Source organism: Nomascus leucogenys, chromosome 21 (assembly GCF_006542625.1).
Source record: "Nomascus leucogenys isolate Asia chromosome 21, Asia_NLE_v1, whole genome shotgun sequence".
NCBI lineage: Eukaryota > Metazoa > Chordata > Mammalia > Primates > Hylobatidae > Nomascus > Nomascus leucogenys.
In genome coordinates, this window is record NC_044401.1 from 74,821,690 (window position 1) to 74,847,221 (window position 25,532).

Consider the following 25,532-nt stretch of genomic DNA (forward strand, 5'->3'; position numbering starts at 1 on the left):
ATTCTGCAATTGAATGTGATAGTCATGGCTGCTCCCCATGTGAATAAAGAAGTATTACCATCAGAGGTTGTTTAGACCGACTTGTACCTTGTACAATTTCTTTTTGTACAAATCACGGTAAAATTCACATAACACAAACTTAGCCATTTTAAAGTATACAATTCAGTGAATGCTCACAGTTGCTTTTTAAGGGATAAAGTATTGTTGGTATTGCTCCTCTTGAGGGCTTGCTAAGATACTCTGTATTTAATTAGAATTTCAGTAAATTCAAAAAGCACATCATAGCTGGCCTTGGTGTGCCGCTGAATGTTAACCGCTTTGTGAAATTTTCCAGGGCAGAGAAAATATTCAGTTAAGCTAACATACTCTGAAAACATTAAAGTACTTAAAATACCAGTTTATTATCCAAATGTAAGCTTAGAAATTGTTTTTTTTTTTACTTCAAATAGACCTTGATAAGAATATAGTTTGACTTAAAACCATGACAATGAGATTTTTTGCAAAATCTTCTGAAATTCTCTACATCTCTGTCCTATCTAGTATATGTATGAAAGTAATATAAGATGAATTGTGACTGATCCTTAACCTCAGCAAAGGTCTCTAGAAATTCAGCCAGGCAGAGCCATTTTTAATTGGTTGGGGATTTGGGGAAGCCACGGAGGAGTCTGTGCAGTAGTAGAAAGCTGTGTCTTGAGTCTAGAAGGAAAATAGGGATTATTGGGAAGGGTAGGTAAATATGAGGAGTGCACATCTACTGCAGACTGGGATGAGACAGGGTCTAGAGGATGACTGAAAAGAAGGAGAGAGATTTAGCTTGCCATAGAGGCGCATTTCTACAAAGTGTTAGCTACTTGTGCCTTTTTTTAAAAAAAATGAATTTTTATGTCATCATGCACTTGAATGCACACAAATTTTCAGGAACTGATTAAAATGATTGTTGAAAAAGAAAATTTGAAGTGACTACCATAGCATTCCTAAATTTAAAAAACCACATAAGCCCCATTGACTCTTTTGTCAAATGTGCAAGTTCTTGGTGCCAAGTCAGATGAGGAAGAAAACTTTCAATTCAAAATAATCTCTCTGGACAGAGATAATAAGGAACAGAGAAGATTGAGGGCAGGAGAAACCTGGCAAGTGGTAATGTCTAGAAACCCCGCAGGAAGCCTGGGGAAAGGAGGCAATCTAGGACAGCCAGCCCAATTTGAGCTTCCCAATGGAAAGGGTAGATGCTCCCTCCTGGCATGGCAGTTGAGTTGACACCTGGGACTGGTGCTCATTTGGTAACAACTCTGTCTAAGAACACTGGAATGAGTTGAAGCTTGGAAACAAACTGCAAATGAGGTGTCTCCTAAGGAGGACAGAGCTCTGTTCAGGGCTGGGGAAAACTAAGCCTGTTCGTGTTGGTGAAATAAAACAGAAGAATTGAGGCAGGACAGATAGCCAGCTGGACTTGGAGGATGTTGTAGGATGGTGTTTTGCTGTGAGGATTAGTAAAAGGGACTAGTGGATTGGTGATGTCCTGCCTTCTTTCCCCTCTTCTCATCCCTTGTGCTAGGAGATACTTCATTAACTGAGACGCTTAAAACGCAAAGTAAGCAGTAAAAAGGGTTGTTCAGATTGTACCAGCTTCCCAAAAAACTCACTCAATTCTAAGCAAGTGAATTTCTTGAATCAACTTTAAGCCCATCCGTGTCTGAGAAATCCCTAGCTAACACTGATGTTAACAGTTCCTAGGGTTAATGGGAGGTTAGGTAGCATTTTATTGACATCTTCATTGCTGTTACTAATCTAGAACTCATTTTCCTGAGGTTCATTTACCCAAGCAAGTTGGTACAGTGGCACTCTCCCTCCTACTCTCCCACAGGCATCCCCATCAATGAGTTGGAGGCATCTGGGCACACTGGGAAGCCTGTGTATATTATTTGGTGTCATCTAAACTATAAATTAGCCTGCCACTTTCTATCAGCGTGACCTTAGGCAAGTTTTGCACATTTTGAGTCTGAGATGACTGCAAGATATCCAAGTAGCAGTGTCCAAGAGGCAACTGGATTTCTGGGAGGAGCTCAGGAAGAAAGGTCCTGGCTGGAAGATATCTCAGCAGAGAAAGAGCAAGTGAAGCCTTGGGCTTGGGTAGAATTGCCTAAGGGCAGTGCATCTAATGAAACGAGAAAGGGCACCTGGAGTATATTTAAATATTCTTAGACAAGTTTTTTATTGGGTCTTTATTCTAATCAGGGAGAAAAGTTGTCCAGGGCAATCTTGCTAGCATTTGAATAGATAATTGACTGGCCAGTTATGGATCCTCACTTACACCCTACCCCTGCATCCAGCAGATGCCCTCGTGGTGTTCATTACTCTAGTTAAAGTCACTCGGCATTGGAGCAGTTGTCAGATTTGCTCATCTTCTGGTTCAGTAGTCAGGAAGCACACATACAGCAGCAAAGACCGAAAGCCAGCCACCCCCTGCCAAAACAGTAGGGAGATGTGCATCATGCCTTGAAGGCCAAATGAGGCAGATTGTCAAGTGCAGCATGGTGCTCCTGAACGTGGAGGGTGGGCTGCCTCTCCCAGCCCGTCTTCCCAGTGTCTCTGCTGCAGATTCTGCTTGCAAGTATTCTATGAAGGCGGGTACCTTCCATCATTCTCAGCAGGGGGTAGTCCTGCATCTCAGAGATCTAAGGAAGACAGTATCTCACCACCATATGCTTAGCCCAAGCTTTTGGGAGTGGAAATAAAAAGGAGGAGCTGCTTATTTATTTATTTATTTATTTGATAAGTGTGCATTAAGGCTTTAGGAATATCCTGGTTGCCAAGATGGACAGGGTCCCTGCTTTCAAAGAGTTCAGATTCTGAAAGAGATAAGTAAGTAAAACAAATAAAATAAGTACCAGTGGTTGTAGTACATATACAGGTGGCCTGACAGAAAATAATCGGGTTATCTTCTTTAGCTAAGGAAGGCCTCTCAGAGAAGGGAGCTTTAAGGCTGTGCCCTGAAGGATGCAAAGGCGTGTAGAAGAGTCAAGAGCATTTAAAGAACAAGCAAAAAGGCCAAGGTAGGAGAGGGCTTGGTAATTAATTCTAGAAAGTGAGAGGAGGCTAGCAAGACTAGTTAATAGCTTCTGGCCTGGATTCTGCATTTATATTGTAAAATTGACACCTTACTGCCATGTGTGTCACCTCTGCCATGTGAGAGATGTCTCCTGGGGCAGCCTGCACATGGTCCCGTGATGAATTACAACATTGACACTAAAGGTTATGGCAGTATTGGGTTCCACTGTGGAAACTCTTTCTGCCTAATGACTACATTCAAGAGGTGGTTTGTTGGGTTTGTGCGCTGATTTTTAAAGATGCAGGGTGGCTAAAGATTGCCTGTAACTAGGGTGAGGCCTTATAAGCTGGCACTTAAAAAATATATGTATATAAATTCCTCTTGACATTTGGATTTAATGCTGCTATTATGGGGGACCAGTGGGCTCGCTCGTAAACATAGGTACTGAATACTGATCAGAAACCTTCAGATTTGTCATCTTCGGTATAGCAAATGTTCCATCCAGAGTGCTGAGCCAAGGGGGTAGATTTCCTGAGGGCCACATCCTAGGGAGAGCAAAAAAAAAAAACAAAAAAAAAAAAACAAAAAAAAAACAAGCGTTGGGGAATATATGCAGGCATTGTGTGGGATTTGCATATAATTTGCATAGCGCTTGATAAGCTAAAATCTGTTCTCAGAAAATGTTCAAATTAAAATTTTATCACGGCTACCAGTGCAGCCATTTCTTACTATTTTCTCTTCTATTTTATTCTTTTGCTCATATTGGCTGTCTCTGATTCATGTATCTTTTTGTTAGGAATGTACAGCTGTGATTCTGAGCATCAAGGAAGAAAAAAGGGAAAAATCTGAGTCTACCAGAGACCATTTCTTGGCAAATGAAATTCTTATTCAAGCCCTTCCTAGTCACATCTTTTTCAGTCCTATAATAAAAGTGCCTTTATTTGGGGTCTGTCTTGGAAGCTCAAGGGAGCCATATGTGTGACAGGAAAAAAAAAAAAAAAAAGAAAAATGAACCTTGCATTAAAAGCTACTTGGGACTGGGCGTGGTGACTTACGGCTGTCCTAGCATTTTGGGAGGTCGAGGCGGGCGGATCACTTGAGGTCAGGAGTTCGAGACCAGCCTGGCCAACATGGCGAAACCCTGTCTCTACCAAAAATACAAAAATTAGCTGAGTGTGGCGGTGCATGCTTGTAATCCTAGCTACTCGGGAGGCTGAAGCAGGAGAATCGCTTGACCCAGGACGTGGAGGTTGCAGTGAGCCAAGATCACGCCATTGCACTCCAGCCTGGGCGACCAGAGTAAGACTCTGTCTCGAGAAAAAAGCTACTTGGAATCAAGTTTGAGCTTTTCTTTTATGAGAATTTTAGATAATCTATTGGTACAGCAGTTTTTTCATTAGTAAACTGGGGATACATGAAAACCTTACAGAACTATTGTGAAAATTAAATAATATGTGAATAACACTTAGTGCAAGGCCAGCTATTAATATTGGTAAACCTGTTTTTAGGAACTGCCCTTAAGCTATATTGTGGACATAATTTTTGTGTCTCCAAGTTGGTAATGAGCCCCCTGATGGTGGCCGCAGTGTGTTAAAAAGGGGCGGTTGAATGAGTGATTTGGGGGTCCCAGCCCTCATGTTCTAAAGGATTGGTGGGTGTAAGGAGTATGTTGGTGACCTGAAGAGCTGTACTTCCTCTTAGAAGTACTCACATTTGCACTTAATATTTAATTAACACATGCATCGACTTCATTAGAAGCAATTAAAGAAACAGCTTCAGGTAAAGACGTTTGGTCAAATTTTTGGATGTGAGGCTGTTAGAGATTCACATTTTCTATCCTTTAAGGGTTTCTTATATGACGTGTTACAGTCATTTTTTAATTTGTTGATCCCTACTAATTATCAGAACTGCTACCCGAAAAAATCACAACATTAGGATGAAATCAGATGTGGTTGTTCAGTTTTATTTATAAGTAGATCCAGGGCAGCCATGGAATAGAAAGCTTGATTTTAGGAAAATATTTAAAACATTAGATCAATTCATATATGATTATTATTCAAAATTATAATTTGGTCGAATGGTAGAATGAAATTTGCTATATATTATTATTTTATTTATTTATTTATTTATTTATTTTGAGACGGAGTCTCGCTCAGTGGCCCAGGCTGGAGTGCCCAGTGGTGTGATCTCCACTCACTGTGACCTCCGCCTCCTGGGTCCCGGTTCAAGCAATTCTCCTGCCTCAGCCTCCTGAGTAGCTGGGATTACAGGAATGCACCACCATACCCAGCTAATTTTTGTATTTTTAGTAGAGGCCAGATTTCACTATGTTGGCCAGGCTGGTCTTGAACTCCTGACCTCGTGATCCGCCCGCCTCAGCCTCCCAAAATGCTGGAATTGCAGACATGAGCCCCTGCGCCCACCCTGCTATTGATTCCTTAGAGGCTATCTCAACCATCTTATAAGGAATGTCATATTTTAATGTACAAACCAAAAATGTCAAAATTGTACGTAGTTAAAAATCAGTTTCTAAAATCTCACGTTTTTCTTTAGGGCAGTAGTTTTCAAACTTGAGTGTGCTTTGGAGGGTTTGTGAGAACACAGATTTCTGGGGCGTAAGCTACCTTCAGAGTTTTTGATTCAGTAGGTCTGGGGCAAGGCCTAAGAATTTGCATTTCTAGCAAGTGCTCGGGGCTTCTGATGCTGAGTCCAGGGATCACATTATGAGAATCACTCCTTTAGGGAAAATTTATAAGGGTTTGGCTTTTCCCCTATTCTTGTTTCTTTATTATATGTATGCTATGGTGAGATACATTAATTTTTGTTAAGAATCCAAATGTGTATTTTATTTTATTGCCACAAATGTTAGGAAATTCTGGTTTTGGTATCTGGCAGGAGGGAAACAAAACATGAAGCTCATGGACATGTATTTTTATGGGCAGTTAAGCTATTCTTTAGATGAAAATGGCCTTATTCATTTTAATTATTTTAATTATAAGTGGGGAATACATTTATTTATTCATTCAACAAATATTTAATGGGGGCTCCTTATGTGATCAACTACTGTTCTAAGTGTTAGAGATGCCCCAAGAATATAAAGGATAAAATTCCTTTATATTTATATTGGATAAAATCCAATATAAAGGTATTGGATGGGGGGCTACAAAGGGTGAACGAAGGAAACAGATAATTAAAAAATGTATCTCAAGTGGAAGATGTTATAAAGAAGACTAAAGCTAAATGAAATGGCAGAAAGTGATGGAGACAGAGGGTTTCTTTACATAGGGTGAGCAGGGAAGGCCTCCTTGATAAGGTGACTTGAATAGGTACCTGCAGAAAGTTAGGGGAGGGGGATGTTTCTGATGGAGGAAAATGCTTTTAAGATAGGGAGGCAGGAGTGAGCTCACTGTATTTGTAGAATAGTAAAGACGCCAGTGAAGCTGGAACCCATTTGGTGGGAAGGGAGATGGACGGTGACTGGCCATTGGATTTTATCTTGAGTGAGAAGAGGAGCCGTTGGAGGCTTTTGGGAAGTGTTGTGATAGTGTCTGCCTTACCTTTGGGAGGGTCATTCTGGCTGCTTGTGGAGGGTAGCAACAAGGGAAGTATCCTAGGTGATGCAGGATGAGTAAAGAGTGAGTAAAGCACAAATATTGGTGGCTACACTCATGGCACACATCACAAATCAACCACATAGGCCTTTCCCATTGTCCTGGATGTTGACTGGGACGACTTCCCGACATGGCCTGCAGCTGGAACTGAGAGCCCTTGGAATCTGCACAGCAAATGAAGTCTTTTTATTTCTTTTCCAACAATTCAAGTATCAAATGGCTTTCCAGTGTCTTATCTCTCCTTAAAAGAGGTCTAGGCGTCTACTGTAGATTCATTCATCCCCCAGCAATACCTATTGAACATAAAAAAAGCAAGTCTGTAAATGGATGAACTTGATAATTTCAGATCATATGTCCTGGGAAGAAAAGGGATGTGATTGAGACCTGGAAAATAAGGAGTTGGCCCTTTCAGGAACAGGGAATGGGCAGTCTAAGCAGAGGGAGCAGGTACAAGTTCCAAGGTCCCCGCAGCTAGGAGGACTGAAGGGGAGGATATCCAGGACCTCCTTCTGTTTTCCCTTGGTTCACATGTATCCTTAGGATCTGCTTCCATAAGGTGAACTCTGCAAGTCTTATCTCCCTGGGACAAGATTGCCAACATCTATTATTTAATGGGGGTGATGCCTGAATCAGGCCTGAACTTTGTCCCAACAGTCTCTCACCTAAAATACATCTCTTATCCTCTACTCATTTTCCCATTTTTGTCTTTCTTCCTTGAATTCAGTTCTCTCTGACCCTCTTTTTTCCACCTTATCAGTTATCTCTGTTAAAGAGAATTGTTCAGGGGAGTAGAAGAGAATGGATTTCACATGGCATTTGTGTATTAATAAGATTATTAATTTGGGGACCTTCTTCCCTTTCCTTCCTGCATAATTTTTGGTAATAAATGCCCATCTAATTTACTAAATATTCCCTTGAGCACGAGTAGCCTTATATGCAAAAGAAATTTCACATTTTGTACCTGAATGTAGTAGCGGCTAATACCTACACACACAAAAAGTAATTCAGTAGGAAAAATAAAATATAAAGAAAACCAATTATCTCAGCCTGTTCAAAGAGACAGCCAGCCAGGTAGTGAGTAGTAATTGCAGTATTTTGTTGTGGAAGTCTTTGGTTGTAATTAATAGATTTCTGCCTTTTAGTACGTTTGTTTTATTATGCATTAGAGGACCTTGCTTTGAGTAGTGCAGCTCACGGGTTAGTCACAGGAGTACAGTTAGGCGGAAATATCTGGGCACTACTATTTGCAGCACATTGTAGCTATTTCCAGGTATGGCGGGGGATGAGCTGAAGGCTTTGATGGAATCAACTTTTGGTGTTGCCAGAACTGTCCTGATTAAGTCCTTTTTGTTCTCTGACCCCTGAGGATGGTTTATTAAGGTTCAATTTACTCATCTGAAAAATGGAGTTGAAGAAATCCTCCTTAGAAGGTTGAACCCCAGGTGGTGGTGATGAGAACAGTTCATATTTTTTTTATCACTTACTACCTGCCAGGCATATTCCAAAGCACATTATGTACACCATTTTAGTTAATCCCCACAACAGACAGGTGGGGTAGATGCTGGTCCTATAGATTAAACCATGGCATGGAAACTTTAAGTGATTTGCTCAAGGCACACTGCTTAGTGCAATGTATGACCGTTATTAAGTATTTATATAAAAGTAATAAACATAGCTGCTATGGCTTAGATATAACTTTTTTTTTTAAGGGGTTTGAGTATATTACAGAATGTAGGAAGTCTGATTCTCAATGCCTCTTATTTTCTGTTTGTTTAGTTAGTTATCTGGCTCCATTTTATAGCTCCAATTTTCATCCTTATTGATTTTCTGCTGATTAAAAAAAAACCTGTCTGTATATTTTACTCATTTTTTGGGTCCTCCTTTAAGAAAGTGTTCTGGGCATGGTGGCTCATGTCTATAATCCTAGCACTTCGGGAGGTCAAGGTGAGTGGATCACCTGAGGTCAGGAGTTTGAGACCAGCCTGGCCAACATGGTGAAACCCCATCTCTACTAAAATACAAAAATTTGCTGGGCATGATGGTCCGCGCCTGTAATCCCAGCTGCTCGGGGGCTGAGGCAGGAGAATCATTTGAATCCGGGAGGCAGAGGTTGCATTGAGCCAAGATCGTGCCACTGCACTCCAGCCTGGGTGACAGAGCAAGACTCCATCTCCAAAAACAAACAAACAAACAAAAGACAAAAAAAAACTGTTCTGAATATGGATATCCTGTCAAAATTCACCATCTGCTGGTCTTCTTGGATCAGGCCGCCTTTGGTCTCTCCAAAGAGGCTAACCTGGATTCCTCTTTGGTGAGAGGACAGTAGACTTTTCAAATAAGGCGTTAAAGCTCCTTCAGGAAATTATGATTGTGGGCATTTCCCTCACTTTTTCAAGTTTCCAGTGTCTGTAGAATCTCACTTGGCCTTCTTAGAAACATGGCCAATTCTTCCGCTATATTTTATGCTCCAGGTGCCTTGGAACCCGGTTGTATGGGGGCACTGTGGACAAGGGTCCAAGTCCTAGCTCTGCATTTAAAGGTTACATGATCTTAGGAAAGTTTTTCAACCTTTTCAAGTGTTAACCTCTGTCTTAGGCTGTTTTCTGTTGCTATAACTGAATCCCTGAGACTGGGTAATTTATAAAGAAAAGAAATTTATTATGTGTCCAGATGCAGTGATTCACACCCATAATCCCATCACTTTGGGAGGCTGAGGCGGGAGGATTGGTTGAACTTGGGAGTTCCAGACAAGCCTGGGCAACATAGGAAGACCCCATCTGTATAAAAATTTTTTTAAAAAATAAAAATAGCCAAGCATGGTGTCTCATGCCTATGATAGGTCCTAGCTACTCAAGAGGCTGAGGTGGGAGGATCACTTGAGCCCAGGAGGTCAAGGCTGCAGTGAGCTGTGATTGTGCCATTGTAATCCAGTCTGGGCAACAGAGCAAGACCCTGTCTCAAAAAAGCAGTATTTCTTACAATCCTGGAGGTTGGGAAGGCCAAGGTCTAGGACCACATTTGATGAATATCTTCTTGTTTGTGAGGACTCTCTGCAGTCCCAAAGTGGCTCAGGACATAACATGGCAAGGGGGCTCACAAGAGACAGCCAAACTGGTTTTTGTAACAGACTCAGTGTCGTGACGACTCACCCACTCCTTCGATAATCCATTCATTCATTCATTCATTCATTCATGAGGACAGAGCCCTCATGACCCAATCACTTACCAAAGGTCCCACCTTTCAACACAGCTGCACTGTGGGACAAGATTCCAGTACGTGAACTTTTGGGATACATTCAAACCATAGTAGCCTCCTTAAGTACAAAATGGGGGTGGTGATGATGATGATGTTGATGATGGCACTGGCTATCTCACAGGGATATATGAATTGTATAAGACTATGTAGGGTAAGTCAAAGCCACTGTAGGCTTTTTGTGAGGGACTCAGGGCTAGGACTTCAACATACGAGTTTTGTTGGCAGGGAGGCACAGTTCCACCAATAACATGAGGGGAGGCTCTGTCCCTGTCACCTAGTATAGTTGTTAACCCAGAGTATGCCATCAGCGAATATCTGCTAAATGAATTCATATGTGCTAACAAGCAAGAATGAATCAATGAATAAACGATATCTGTCTTTGTTGACCATTGAAACATTTAAAACATGGATTTGTATCGCATGTTCTAACATTGAGAGTTCTCAATGATGCTTATTCCTTGAGTTCTGTGTCTCACTGTGCTGTTAGAACATCTGATCTAGGAATGTCCAGATCACAATTTTTTTTTAAAAAGGTCTCATATACCTATCCTTTTCTACTTGATTTAGCTCAAGTAGTGTTAGAGTCTTGTAATTCAATCACAAATACAGAATATTTAAATTTTGACTTTGGAGTAATTAACTACAACTTGAATTTTATTCTGTTCTGAAATGTAGCACTTTGGATTTTGATTTAATAATGGCTATTTGGTTGCATTAAGGAGGATTTTAGCTTTTGGGAGAAGCTAATGAGGTTGGAACTGGTTTAAGCACTTATTTTCCTGGAATGATTTCAGTCCAGTTAGCCATACCTTTTTCTTCTTGCTCAGATGTAAACATACCATAGCAGTCTCAAATACGAAATTGATAAATGTACTATGATGCTGACAGTGTAACTTCTGGAACTATATTATTTTGAGATACGCTGAGGTAGTGAGATTTAAATTCTGTTAGATTTGGAAATTCAAGGATTTTTCATTTTTCTCAATACAGCAGTAGATTAGAATAGGACTTTGTTTAAGGTGGAGCTGGTGGGCCTTTGAGTTCAGTGTTTTCCTGAACATAATGTTCTGCTAAAAGTTTACACTTGCTAATAATTATAAGAGGAAGTTATGTGGTCAAAGAAGGAAAACAGATTTCTCAGTGTAGACTATTACAGAGCCCGTAATGTGTCAATGTATTTAGGTTGGTGCAAAAGTAATTCCGGTTTTTGCTATTAATTTCATAACATTTTGACTTTCCAAGAGGGGGCTGTGGTATGCAGACTTTGCCACATACATTTGGTCTGAAACCCCCTTTTCCCTTTCTTTCTTTCTTTCTTTCTTTCTTTCTTTCTTTCTTTCTTTCTTTCTTTCTTTCTTTCTTTCTTTCTTTTCTTTCCTTCTTTTCTTTCCTTCCTTCCTTCCTTCCTTCCTTCCTTCCTTCCTTCCTTCCTTCCTTTCCTCCTTCTTTCCTCCTCTTCTCCTCTTTCCTCTCCTCTCCTCTCCTCTCCTCTCCTCTCCTCTCCTCTCCTCTCCTCCCCTCCTCTCCTTTCTTTTCTTTTCTTTCTTCTTTTTTGAGATGGAGTCTCGCTCTGTCGCCCAGGCTGGAGTGCAGTGACGCGATCTCGGCTCACTGCAAGCTCCCCCTCCCAGGTTCACACCATTCTCCTGCCTCAGCCTCCCATGTAGGTGGGACTACAGGTGCATGCCAACACGCCCGGCTGATTTTTTTGTATTTTTAGTAGAGACGGGGTTTCACCATGTTAGCCAGGATGGTCTCGATCTCCTGACCTCGTGATCCGCCTGCCTCCATCTCCCAAAATGTTGGATTACAGGCCTGAGCCACCACGCCCAGCCCAAAACCCCTTTTTTCTTAAGGCACCAGTGTCCTGAGAAATACTCTCAGGATAGTCACTCTGGATAGTCTAAAATTAGGTGCACATTTTGCTAGTTTGGTAAGTGGGGCATATTGGTCAGAATTTCTTTTACTGCTCAAAATATCATAGTATTATATCATGGTATTTCATAGGCATCATTCAAAATACCAGTTTTTAACATAGACTATTATAGCGGTTAAAATGTAGATCTAGGCTGGGCGTGGTTGCTCATGCCTGTAATCCCAGCACATTGGGAGGCTGAGGCAGGTGGATCACTTGAGGTCAGGAGTACATAACCAGCCTGGGCAACATGCTGAAACCCTGTCTCTACTTAAAAATAAATAAATAAATAAATAAATAAAAATACAGATGAGCTGGGCATGGTGGCAACTACTTGGGAGGCTGAGGCATGAGAATCGCTTGAACCCAGGAGGTGGAGGTTGTAGTGAATTGAGATTGTGACACTGCACTCCAGCCTGAGTGACATAGCACGAATGTGTCTCAAAAAAAAAAAAAAAAAAAGAAAAAGAAAAAGAAAAAAAAAGTTGTATATTTAGTGTTGTTTTTCACTAAAAAAATTCAGCATTTTTTAAAAAAGCATTTTAAAACATTTCTGTTAAGACTTTCTTTGAAAGTGTCAGAAAGCCAACTCCAACTAGCTACAGCAATAACAGTGTGACAGTGTATCAGGAGTGGGGTTTTTAAGCTAAGAGTGTGTCACCAGGACTCAGCCCTTCTCTGTCCCTTGGTTTTTCTCTTCCTCTGTATTCATTTGATTCTCAAGGAGGATATTTGCCTGTGTAAGCAAATAGACTCCATGTAGTCTACTCTACATTTGCAGTGGAAATTAAACCTTTATTTCCTATCCTTCCAACAAAGTCCCTGATTTAAGTCGCATTGGCTGATTTGGGCCCAGTGAGTCCTTTCCTTCCAGCCGCTGCTATTGCTGTGGTAGGCAGAGCTGGATTGTATGCAGCTCTTGTGCCAAGGAGTAGGGTCAACCTCATTGAAACAACATGTGCTGAGCGGGGGAAGGGGCACGGGATACAGATCCCCAGAAGAAAATAGAGGTGCTGTGGCCTGAAGCAGCAGAAATGTATGCCTGGCGGGTAAAAATGACAGGTATCCCATATACTTGCCCTTAGCTTGCTGGCTTGTGAAAAACCTTTTTTCCTGTGAACTGAATTAAAAAGATTTCAGTTAATTGACCTTCTAGTTAGTTAAGTTGCAGCTAATTAGGTTAGTTAGATGACTAGTTGCTGATGGAGTAAATAAATGGACACTTGGCACAAAAATAAAGTTAACAGGTCCTGACGTTTCCCTATGGGAAGCAATTGAGAGGGAAGATTCCAAGATGACTTTGAATATTCCAGACGATGTAACTGTAACCAGACCAGGAGTTTTCCGTGTCTGTGGGCTTCTCCACTAGGGGGATGGTGTGTCTTTTGCCTTGATGTCACTGTGACCTGGCACACAGTTAATTCTGAAGGATATTTTATTATTGTAGAACTAGGAGATTGGAGTGGTTTTTTATTTTTATTTACTTTGGGTCATTAACTGAAATAGGGAGCAAAGGACAAAATGTAGGTTTAGGAAAGAAGATACTGAGTGCGAATTTGAAGGTGAAGTGTATTTGAGCTGCTGGTGGGACACTTTGGTAGAATTGAGCAGTTAGGAACATGGAACTCAGGTCTGTTTTATTGTATCCTGGGGAAATCCAAACTTGTCTTTATTTTGGTTCAAAACAGAACTTACTTTGATAAAAGCTAAGGCATATTTCCTCGTGAGAGGCAGTAAGGTGGAATGCTTTATCAAGTAAAAAGACCGTTCAAGGGAAGTGCTCCTGGAGCATTTGTTTTCCCTTGAAGAGACTGATATCTGGGTTTCAGAGGGACTGTGTGTTTCCAGATGTTTCCATTTGTGAGTGTCGAGTTGCATTAGATGCCAGATTTAATGACGTAACATCACATTGCCTCAGTGAGGACAGTTTGGGGCACAAAAATCATAGTCAAGGAAAATTTACATTTGCTTCTCTTGCAGTCTGTTTTTCCAGAGTAGGGATAGTGTAGAAAAATAAAGGTACAAACAGAGCTAGCAGCATCGATAGTTTCTTAGTCAGTAGTTCTCAAGTCAGTGCCTCTCTGATTTGGAATAAATATTTTTAATGTGTTCCCTTTATTATCCTAATATGAGATGAATAGATAATGCATCCTGTGAAGTATTAGTTAAGAGAGGGGTTTTCAGGAGGTGGGGATTCTAGAATATTAGGAAAATATGTTGGTATCCTCCTTCATTGTAGATGTATGGCATAGGTCATAATGCCATTCATCTATAATGAAGAAGGATACCAACATTTGATATTGGCTGCTAAGCCAATGTCAAAACCCAGTGGAATGACACTTCTGTAGAGTTTATTTCCCTTCCTGCTATCTTCCCTACCCCAGGGAAATGTCTGTCACCTTATAAAGCACAGTAGCACCTAGCTTAAGCCTCAGTCTTCCCCCTTGGGTAGGAAAGGGAGTGAAGGGAAGGTCATTGTTGAGTTTCCATGCTTTCTTCTTCCTCTCCTTGAGGTGGTTCTTCTGTCTTCTCTTCTTCCTCCTTTCCTTTTTCTCTAATGACTCCTGTAAGCCTTTTCTAAAGGTGTTAGTGTCACTCCATCCCAGGTAGATATTTCAGAAGTAAGATGGCTGGCATCACCCCTCCTGGCCAAGGATCTTCCTAAAGCCACCATGTGAGAGGATTCAGACCAGAGTCTGGGCTGTGTAGCAGACTATGTCCTGCTGTTCTAGGGTCATGACTGTGTGTACTCTGAAGTTGCCACTCTCACAGGGGTCAGTGATACCCCTGGACCCTGGCAGGAACAGTCCTGCACCCAGAATCTGCAAGCAACACCTGTGTGCAGTGTTTAGGGCAAAAGGCTGTCTGTTGGGGTTACCACAACATAATGACTCACTAGGCCTAGGAACCAGGGTGTGAGGGGCAAAGCCAGGAAAACGAAACCCTCAAGTCCTTCAGTAGTTTGATGATAACTTTTTAACTGTGAACTCAGAACCATTTTCCTTGAACCAGTGGGCATGCCGAATGGCTGCTAAGGCACCCTGCAATACCTTGATATCCAAATGGAGTTCTGGGTCCAGTTTTGGAAGATTGGGTGGCACTGTTGTAATGACAGTCTTCACTGTAGCATCGGAAGAACTGATTTCCAACTGAGTTTCGTCGGCTTGGTCGGCATGGTGAAAACTTCAGAAGGATCCTGTGCTCTCAGGCTTCCCCCGACTTGTTTCCCAGGGCAGCAACAGCTTCCAGCCTTGGCAGAATCTTGTGTATTACCAGCGGGGCAGCTGCACTGTGGCCTGTAGTGACTGTTCTCTTTTTATAGGATCTCACCTATCCAACTTCTTCAATTTGCACTTCAGATGTCCCTGGAGCCACAGATTGTCAATCACATTGTTTATTGTTGTCCCCAGGGAAAGGTAAGTGGCCTGCTCAGCAGAATCAGGAGCTGGGTCCTGATTGCTCTTCAGGAAGGCCTCACTGAAGGAAGTTGCATCAGGTGTTGGCTTGACCCAGGGGAAGGCCATTTCACACAAATAGAAATCGAATGGGATATGTGGTGCAGAGGGCCTGAGCTCTCCTCCTGAGCCTCTTTTGGGGCCCAAGTGTCCACCACAACCATGACCGTTGTCACTCTTCATGGTGCCTTAAATTCCAAATGGAAGCCGCATCAATGACCCCTTCCTCCCCTGCCCCCCTCTCTTTTAAAATCTTGAGACAATGATCTTGCTGTGTTATTCAGGCTGGTCTTAAACTCCTGGGCTCATGCGGTCCTCCTGCCTCAGCCTCTCAAGGTAGCTTGGATTTCAGGTGCATGCCGCCGTGCCTGGAGATTCTTCATTTCTAATTAACTTCCAAGTGTTGTCAGTACTGCTGTTCCGCGACCACATTTTGAATAGCAAGACTTTGTAGGACTTAATGAAGTAGTGAGATGCTTGCACCTATACGTAGAATCACTGTGAATGTTTCAGCTATAAAAGCAACTGCTACAGATTCATCGAATGGGCTACTGTAAACCAGAAACGACCTTGCTGTTGGAGATTCAATATTCCAAAATGATAACTCTTAGTAAAGTTACAAAGAAAAAGTAGCAGTTTCCTCTAAATTTGCATGGTTTAGTGTGTGATGTGTATTAAAACTATAAAAAACATACTGTGCATTTATTTTTATGTGAAACGAAGGAAGGTCCTTGGCTCAGATGCTTGGCATTTCACTTCCTGTCCACTGAGACAGTCCTAAGTCATGCATGCCATAGCACAATTCATTGAGAGATTCTGCCTGTTAAATCCCAGTTTTGGTGTCCAGTTGCTGCAACAATCCCCCTCCTCTCTGCATTTAGAAAACACCCTACAGGGCCGGGCGCGGTGGCTCATGCCTGTAATCCCAGCACTTTGGGAGGCCGAGGTGGGAGTATCATGAGGTCAGGAGATCGAGACCATCCTGGCTAACACAGTGAAAACCTGTCTCTACTAAAAATAAAAAAAATTAGCCGGGTGTGGTGGTGTGTGCCTGCAGTCCCAGCTACTTGGAAGGCTGAGGCAGGAGAATCGCTTGAATCCAGGAGGCGGAAGTTGCAGTGAGCCGAGATCGTGTCACTGCACTCCACCTGGTGACAGCGAGACTCTGCCAAAAACAAAACAAACAAAAAAATACCAAACACCCTACAGATTTCCAAAATGCCCAGAGGAGAGATACCATCTATGGAGAACCCCCAAACCCAAAGGCCAATGAATGGGAACAGGCCATAAGATGACTCATAGGTGTGATACGACTGCTCTTAGTTTGTTCAAACAAATTGTCCCCAGAGCCAGGGGCCAAAGAAAATCAAGTAAAGAGTCACAGTTATTGCACAGAACATGACAGCAGAGCCGTACAGTCTTGCCGGAGGTGTTTTTTCTGCTGTTCACTTTGTTTCCCTAGCAATTGGGGAAAAAGTTTCTATGGCCATATTTGCAGCTGACAGATTTGTTTTGCACCGTGCTGCGAGAGGGTGTTAAGTGGAGGCCTGTGAAGAATCTGAAGCAAATGGAGATAATTTTCAGGGGAAAAAAAACGTGTCTAACTTCCTAGTAACCACAGACTAAATTGTGTTTTTCCAGCTTAGTTTCTGTCTCTCTCAGTAGCCCTTGAGTGTCAGAGACCACTGGTATTCTTCCAGGACTAAAAAGGCAAGAGAGCAGTTATTCAGACCAACATAGTCCTCTGAAGTTCATTTGTACTTTGTAGTTTTCCTGAAAGCCTTATTTTTACTAAAATAGAAACTGATGGAAATGATTGAATGAAAATAGCAATATGTAGGGTGAGTTTTATTGATTGAATCAAAAGGTGTATTTATTTGCTACTTCTAAATTAACATGACCACCTCAGATAGTTTCTTAACTGAAAATATTTTAGTCCCTAGACAAGCTACATTCTTCGACGTTGTGTGTAATACAAAATATATATGAGATGGATTTTTCCGCTTTTGATATCAAACAGTTTTTATAACACTGGAATGTGAAAATGATATATTCATTAGAGGCTGTTTGAAAACTAAGTTTAAAATTTGAGGAAAAAGTTAAAATGCAAACAAAGCTATGTGTAATTCTACCACCCAGAAATGATAAGTATTAACTGGAATTTTCTCCTAATCTTTTTTTTTTTTAATGAAGAAATATACAAGCATGTGCTCACATTTTAACAAAATTAGAATAGTTTCACTACTTTTATATGCTGGTATTTTCACTTCTGTTATGCAGTATGCATCTTAATGGTACTAATTTTCAGCACTTTTTTATTAATGGAAAATTTTGAGATAATTGTGGATTCATAGGCAGTTTTATGAAATAATACAGTGAGAGCCCTTCTACACTTAGTTTGGTTTCCTCCAGTGGTATAATTTTCCAAAACTATAGTATAATATTGCAATCAGGATATTGACATTAATACAGTCTTTCGGGCCAAACATGATGGCTCATGCCTGTAATCCTAGCACTTTGGAAGGCTGATTCTGGTGGATCACTTGAGCCCAGGAGTTCGAGACCAGCCTGAGCAACATAGCAAAATCTCATCTCTACCAAAAAAAAGAAAAATTAGCCAGGTGTGGTGGCATGTACCCGTGGTCCCAAATGCTTGAGAAGCTGAGGTTAGTGGATTGCTTGAGCCTGGGAGGTTGAGGCTACAGTGAGCTGAGATCATGGCATTGCGCTCTTGCCTGGGTGACAGAGGAGGACTGTCTCAAAAAACAAAACTAAAAAAATCCTACCAAGTGTAATCAGATTTCCCCAGTTTTACTTATACTTATTTGTGCATATATGTGTATTTAGATGTATACACAATTTTATCACCCATGTAGGTTCATATATCTACAACCACAGTCAAGATATTGATCAGTGCTAATACCACCAAAATCCCTTCTATAGCCACACCCATCTCTCCCTTGGCCCCCTTCAACTCCTGACAACCACTAATCTGTCTTCAATTTCTGAAACTTGGTCATATCAGAAATTTTATATTAATGGAAAATATAATCTTTATTGCCGAGTAGTATTTCATGGTATGTGTATACCACAGTTTAACCACTTACCTGTTGAAGGACATCTTGGCATCTTGGCTAATTCTAGTTTTTAGTTACTACACATAAAGCTGTTATGAACGCTGGCATACAGGTGGTGGTTGTAGTTGTTTTTTTAATTTAAATTTTCCTTTTTCTGGGATAAATGTCCAAGTGTACAATTGTTCGTTGAATATTTAGTTTTTTTTTTTTTTTTTTTTTGAGATAGTCTCTATTGCTCAGGCTGGAATCCAGCGACATGATCATAGCTCACTGTAGCCTCAGATTTCTGGGCTCAAGCAGTCCTCCTGCCCCAGCCTCCTGAGTAGCTGGGACTACAGGTGTACGCCATCCATCCTGGATAATTAAATTTTTTTTTTTTTTTTTGTAGAGATGGGCTGTCTCTAGGTTGCCCAGGCTGGTATCGAACTCCTGGGCTCAAGCGATCTGCCTTCCTTGGCCTTCCAAAGTGCTGCAGTTACGTGACTGTGAGTTTTCTTATGAAACTACTTGCCAGAGTGGCTATACTATTTTACATCTCACCAGCAGTATGAGCATAATCCAGATTTTTCACATCCTTGCCAGCATTTGGTGGTGTCACTATTTTCATTTCATCCATTCTGATAGGTGTGAAGTGCTCTCATTGTGGTTTAAATTTGCACTTTCCTAATGCTGAATGATGTTGAGCATCTTTTCATGTGCTTGCCATATATATATATATATATCCTATTCAGTCAGATGTTTTTTCAGGTCTTTTGCCCATTTTCTAATTGGTTTATCTGTTTTTTCAATATTGACTTTGGAGAATTCTTTATAGGTTCTAGATACTTGTTCTTTGTCACCTATGTGATTTGCATGTATTTTCTCTCAGCCTATAGCTTGTCTTTTTTTTTCTTTTTTTTTTTTAATAAGGCTTTATTTTTTTAGAGCAGTTTTAGGTTCACAGCAAAATTTAGAGACATGTCTGCAGGTATCCCATATACTCCCTACCCCCATACGTGCACAGCCTCCCACATTATCAACATCCCCCATGAGAGTGATGCTTTCATTACAGTTGGAGAACCTACACTGACACATCATTATCACCTAAAATCCATTGTGTACATTAGGGTTACCTCTTGATGACATAAATCACATAGCTCTATGGGTTTAGATAAATTCATAATGACATGTATCCACCATTGTATACCAGGGGTCCCCATCCCCCAGGCCACACACCGGTACTGGTCTGTGGCCTGTTAGGAACTGGGCTGCACAGCTGGAGGTGAGCAGCAGCAAGCAAGCATGACTCCCTGAGCTGTGCCTTCTGTCAGATCATCGTTGACATTAGATTCTCATAAAAGTGTGAACCTTACTGTGAACTGTGCATGTGGGGGATCTAGGATGTGCACTCTTTATGAGAATCTAATGCCTAATGATCTGAGGTGGAACAGTTTCATCCCGAAACCATCGCCTCCCCTGTCCCCATCCATTGGAAAAATTATCTTCCATGAAACTGGTCCCTGGTGCCAAAAAGTTTGGGGACCGCTGTCATACACAATATTTTCACTGCCCTGAAAATCCTCTGTGTTCTGCCTGTTACTGTTCTTTTTCATTCTCTTCATGTGGGCTTTCACAGAGTGAAAGTTTTAAATTTTGATTAGATTCAATTTTCCTTGAGTGGATCACACTTTTGGTGTCATGCCTAGTAAGTTTTTCTCTGGCCCTATATCCTAAAGATTTTTTTCTTAAGTTTCTTCCTAAAAGTTGTATAGTTTTACATTTTAGATTTAAGTGCATGAGCCATGCCAAATAAATGTGGTGTGAGAGATAAAGGTCACAACTGACTTAGTGTAAAGTGTGAGAGGCAGGTCAGTGCTCCGTTCTTGGCCTGTGAATGGCCACTTGCTGTAGCTCCATTTGTTGAAAGACTATATCCTTCCTTCGCTGAATGCTTTTTGAACTTCTGTCAAGAATCAGTTAGGCATATTTTAGGTCTATTTCTGGGTTCTACATTCTTCTTCCCTTGATCTAGGTCTCTTTCCCTTTGCCAGTACCACAGTCTTGATTACTGTGGTTAAATGATGAGCCTTAAAACTGGGCAGAGTGATTCCTCCCACTTCCTTCTTTGAAAGGAGTATTTTTGCTAGTCAAGGGCTGGGCTGCTTGTTGTTACTGGGTCTCCTTTTCTGGCTTTGCATGGCCACCTGTGATGTTACTTTTGAATCTTGGATTCATTTTCTAGGTTTCTCTCCAGACGGGTTTTTGTTTTACTAAAGGAAATAAATTCCTCTTTTCCAGGGAATTTTTTCTTTTTTCCTCTGAGTACCCTAAAAGCTAACCCTAGAAGTTAAAATTGTGGATGTGAATGATGTTATTTTTTGCCCCCTTAAACCTGCCAAACTCAGCTGGACAAAGTAGCAGGTGTGTTTAATCCTAGCTATTCAGGAGGCTGAGGTGGGAGGATAGCTTGAAGTCACAAGTTCAAGACCGGCCTGGGCAACCTAGCGAGACCTCATCTTTTAATTAATAAAGAAACCCAAAAAACCAAAAAAAGCCAAAACTCTTATTAAACATCTTGCTATGAGCTTGCTCTGCTTTTGTATCATCTACTCACATGGGCATGTAATTCTTAAGTTCTTTTCATTTTGTTCAAATTTAGCTGTATGATTGAGAATGGGGATGAAGATATGGAAAGTACTTGTTATCTACGAGTGCTTTGTTCAAAAGCAAGATGGCTTTGCACTGAGTCTCAGTAAACTTGAACATAAATAGAAGTGCAGAGGGTCTGCTAGTATTTATTTAAACAGAAAGTTTTCAGGGGTTATCTTCTATGGAAAATGTTTCTAAACAGTGTGACAGCAAAATGATAGGGTAAATTGTAATGTCTGTCCCAGTTGGATATGAGTGCTTTTTTCTTAAAAATGTTTGGGTGGTTCATTTAGAGTAAAAAATGATATAACTCACATTCTAAAATAATGATAGGATAAAATAAGGATTTTATCTTTCGGTGTCATTTAGGTGCTTTGTTACTTTCCAGGGACTCTCGTGAGAAATGGAATTATGGGCGTAGCTTATTTGGGGCAGATGTTTCTAGATTGTGATCTATAAATGAGACCCAGGTCTTTGAAAGAGAGAGGGAATAAATTCAGGGAGAAAGGATTTAGAATTATTCTTGGTGTTATAAATAATGAAGTGGTTGCGCTTAAGTAACTATAATGGCATTTTAGCCAGTAGACAAAATAGTACCTAAGCCCTGTTTTCAAAGTCCCTGAGACACTAATGCACAGATGATAAATCAAAATTCAAGAATGTAGGTGCTTTGTCCCTAAGCCCCACTACAGATATTGATTAAGTAGGTCTGGATCTGTGGACCTGTGGAGAACTCCTTTGCCAGAATGGCTTAAAAACTAAAGTAGGCCAAAATCAATTCTTCATCTTCCCAACACCCAAACTAAAATACTGAATCTTTCCATCCCATTACGAGAAAAACTCATACTATACGTTTTTGACTTGCCTGGGAGGATAATTCTAGTATGTGTGCCTGGTTGTCCCATAATTGCTGTTATTATTATGATTTTAATAATTATTAAAATATCATATCATATCATTATTATATTATTTGAAGTGCTGTCTGGGCATGGTGGCTCAGGCCAGGTGTTGAGGCTCACTCCTGCAATCCTAGCACTTTGGAAGGCTGAGGCCGGAGGATCACTTGAGTTTAGTAGTTCAAGACCAGCCTGGACAATATAGCAAGACCTTGTCTCTACCAAAAATTAAAAAATAAAAATTAACCAGGTATGGTGGTGTGTGCTTGTAGTCCCAGCTCTTCAGGAGACTGAGGCAAGAGGATCACTTGAGCCCAGGAGGTTGAGATTCTGTGAGCTATGATGCGCCACTGTTCTCCAGCCTGGGCAACAGAGCAAGAGGCTGTCTCTAAATTAATACATCAATCAATTGATCAATCAATAAGCTTTCCTTCACAAGAGCTCCCCTGTTTGAATGATAAATGGTATGGTCACCATAGTCTTATCATTTTCAAATCAGAGACAGATCAAAAGGAAGGAATGAATGACCTGCAAGAGATGGTGCCGTATAGCTTGTCGAAGACCTGCTGAGGGCTGGTGTCCCTTGGTGGCTCTAGGCTGAGATGAGGATGCGGTAGGGCATTGGAATCCAAGGGACATGCTAGACCCATACTACCTAATGTCATGGAAGAATAGAAAATGTACAAAGAAAAAAGTGAGAGCGGTAAGGCCTTTGTCTACAGGATGCTGTCCCAGCTTTCTTGTCCCCATACTTAGAAGGGAAAAAGCTTTGGGATCAAAGAGAGAGAGAACTAATCTTTCTACCCTCTAAGTAAGGACCCTGTATGCCTTCATCCCACTTCAGAAGTAAGCCTGAAATATGAGTTATTTGGCCATACCCTGGTCCTATAGTAGTCCTAGTCTTTGCTGCCACCCAAGCCAGCTTCATGGAAACTAGGCCATATTGGCATGCAAGACTGAGAGTACTGTCTTAAATAAACGTGCCCTAGATTTGTTCTAGTTTATAGGAAAAATAAAAATAATTTGCAAACCAGCAACAATCATTAACACAATTTTTGGTGACATTTCCCCCTACCCGTGTTGGAAAACAGTAGGTTTGAAAACCGCCGACCAAGAGTCGTGGGCCTCGAGTCACAGGCAGCATGCAGAACCTCCTGAGTATGCTCCCTATGTCTGGTTCTGTGGTTCTGTGCCCTGGTCTGTTGTTCTCCTTTCTTCTTGATAGCCTTTCTTTCCATGGGCTTTTTTTTTCGTTTTTTACCGGAGACAGCGTCTTGCTCTGTCACCTAGGCTGGAGTGCAGTGGCATGATCTTGGCTCACTGCAACTTCTGCCTTCTGGGTTCAAGGAATGCTTGTGCCTCAGCCTCCCAAAGTGCTGGAATTACAGATGGGAGCCACCGTGCCCGGCCCCAGGGGCATCTCGATTAAGCAATAGGAATGCAGTTAAGGAAGTGATGACATTTATCAAAGAATCCTTAGGAAATGTCAGCTATAGCTCTTATCACCATGGCTGTCTGTAAAAGGGTGGTCCTGAGATGCAGTAGTCGCTGAGTGCTGGATTTTAAGACCCGTCTCACTGTATGGAATTCATATGTCAAACACAATGAAAATGAAGCGTATTTGTGACAGTTGAGTATGAGACTTTTATTTTGTTTTTTTTTGAGCTAAGGAAGTAGGCAGGTAAAGAGAAAACCTTCACTGCAGAATTGACACACTGTAGAGGAAAATTGCTTTGTCTGTCCAAAGACATGCTTAGCTGACGAGAAATTAAACAGCATGATTGAGGAGGAAAACCTGAATAAGTGGAACAGGGAAGTAAAAAAGGATTCTGTCACTACTTACGCCCATTATTCAAGTTGGAAGATGGGATGGTTCTTAATTATTCATTTGGGTGTCAATGCAGATAGAAAATCACCATCATAGAAGGATACATTAAAATGAGTAAGAGATTTTCAAAATTCACAGAATAAGTATGTGTGGAATTTTGCAGGTTTTCAGGAGCCTGTTGAGTTCCAGGGTAGGAGAGAGATGTCACGCCAAATGACAGTTTTCTTGTTCAAGGAGCGTGAACACAACAGGCTGACAAAATTTGAAAAGAGTGGTGCTGATGAGCAAAAGGAAAGAGAAGAAAGGACGGCTCTGGGCTTCCTGCCCTCAGTGAGGCAAGCTGTGGGTTAGTGTCAGTTAACCAGATATGAGTGTGTTTCCAGGAGTGTGGCGTGGACTGGAGGAAGTGCCAGTCACCTATTCCCTGACATGATCTCTTCCCTCCACTCAGGGCCAGTGGACATCTGTATGTATGTTTCCCTTAATCCCATTATGTTTTTACTTGATGCCAAGTAGCTCTTTTGTTAGCCACAAAGCTTGATTTAATTTATCCGTCTGCAGAGTAGATACTTAAGAAAAATGCAAAACTACTCTCACTTTGCTGTATAAGCAGCTAATATTTTTTACCTTTTTATTTTATTTTTTAAAGGTTTTCTTTTTTTTTTTTTCATTATACTTTAAGTTATGGGATCCATGTGCAGAACATACAGGTTTGTTACATAGGTATACATGTGCCATGGTGGTTTGCTGTACCCATCAACCCGTCATTTACATTAGGTATTTCTCCTAATGCTATCCCTTCCCTAGCTCCCCATCCTCTGACGGGCCCTGGTGTGTGATGTTCCCCACCTGTATCCATGTGTTATCATTGTTCAACTCTCACTTATGAGTGAGAACATGCGGTGTTTGGTTTTCTGTCCCTGTGTTAATTTGCAGAAAATGATGGTTTCTAGCTTCATCCATGTCCCTGCAAAGGACGTGAACTCATACTTTTGTATGGCTGCTTAGTATTCCATGGTGTGTATGTGCCACATTGTGTTTATCCAGTCTATCACTGATGGGCATTTGGGTTGGTTCTAAGTCTTTGCTTTTGTGAACAGTGAAGCGGCTAACTTTTTAAGGGAAAGGAAATACAACCTGCCAATGATTAATATGGTGTTGGATTTTTGTCTTCATTTGCAGCGCGTCCAGTGATTTAGTGCATTCCTTTCTGGATTGGGGTTCGGCCATGGTGCCTCTTTTGGCATGTGAAGAGTTTGACCTTTGATGTGGATACGAAAGAGTGGGAGAAAGTGCGGAAGTTGCCACCAAACTCCCATACTAACTGCAGAAAGCTGTGAGGTGTGGAGAGTGAAGGAACACAAAGTGATGATTCTCTCTCTTAAATCATAAGTCTGGGTCCAGTGTTGACTTTTAACTACCTTCCTGTTTCCACATGCTGAGATTCTTCTCTGATACCTTAAGCACTCTGCTCAAATCCAACGTTTTTCTTCATTGCATCTATCAGTTACATGAAAATCCCCTTTGGTCACTGAGACCCAAACCTTGCTGGTGTGTCATTGAGCCAGGTCAAGTCTTCGATATGACTGTGCTCCTACCCTCAACCCAGCCTTTGGCGTTGGTGCCTTAGTGACTGCAGAAGCCTCTTAGTCTTCCCGTCTCCACCTTGCTGTATACCCCTGCCTTGACCCTTGCTGGCCAATAGTAAAAATCCCTTCCCAAAATATTCTTAAGTAAACAAACAAAAATACAAAATAACATTTAAAAATAGAGAATGAAAAGTTAAAAAAAATCCTAAATGTTTATCTCACCTTATTT

At 41.2% G+C, this 25,532-nt stretch overlaps 1 protein-coding gene and 1 pseudogene across 11 annotated transcripts in view; one reads left to right on the top strand and one right to left on the bottom strand.

Annotated features, from left to right (window-relative positions):
* Positions 1–25,532, top strand: part of MAGI1 (membrane associated guanylate kinase, WW and PDZ domain containing 1) — a 679,526-nt gene that overhangs the window by 336,550 nt on the left and 317,444 nt on the right. The gene's annotated exons all lie outside the window — the stretch shown is intronic.
* On the bottom strand, positions 14,303–15,478 carry LOC100590449 (annotated as a pseudogene).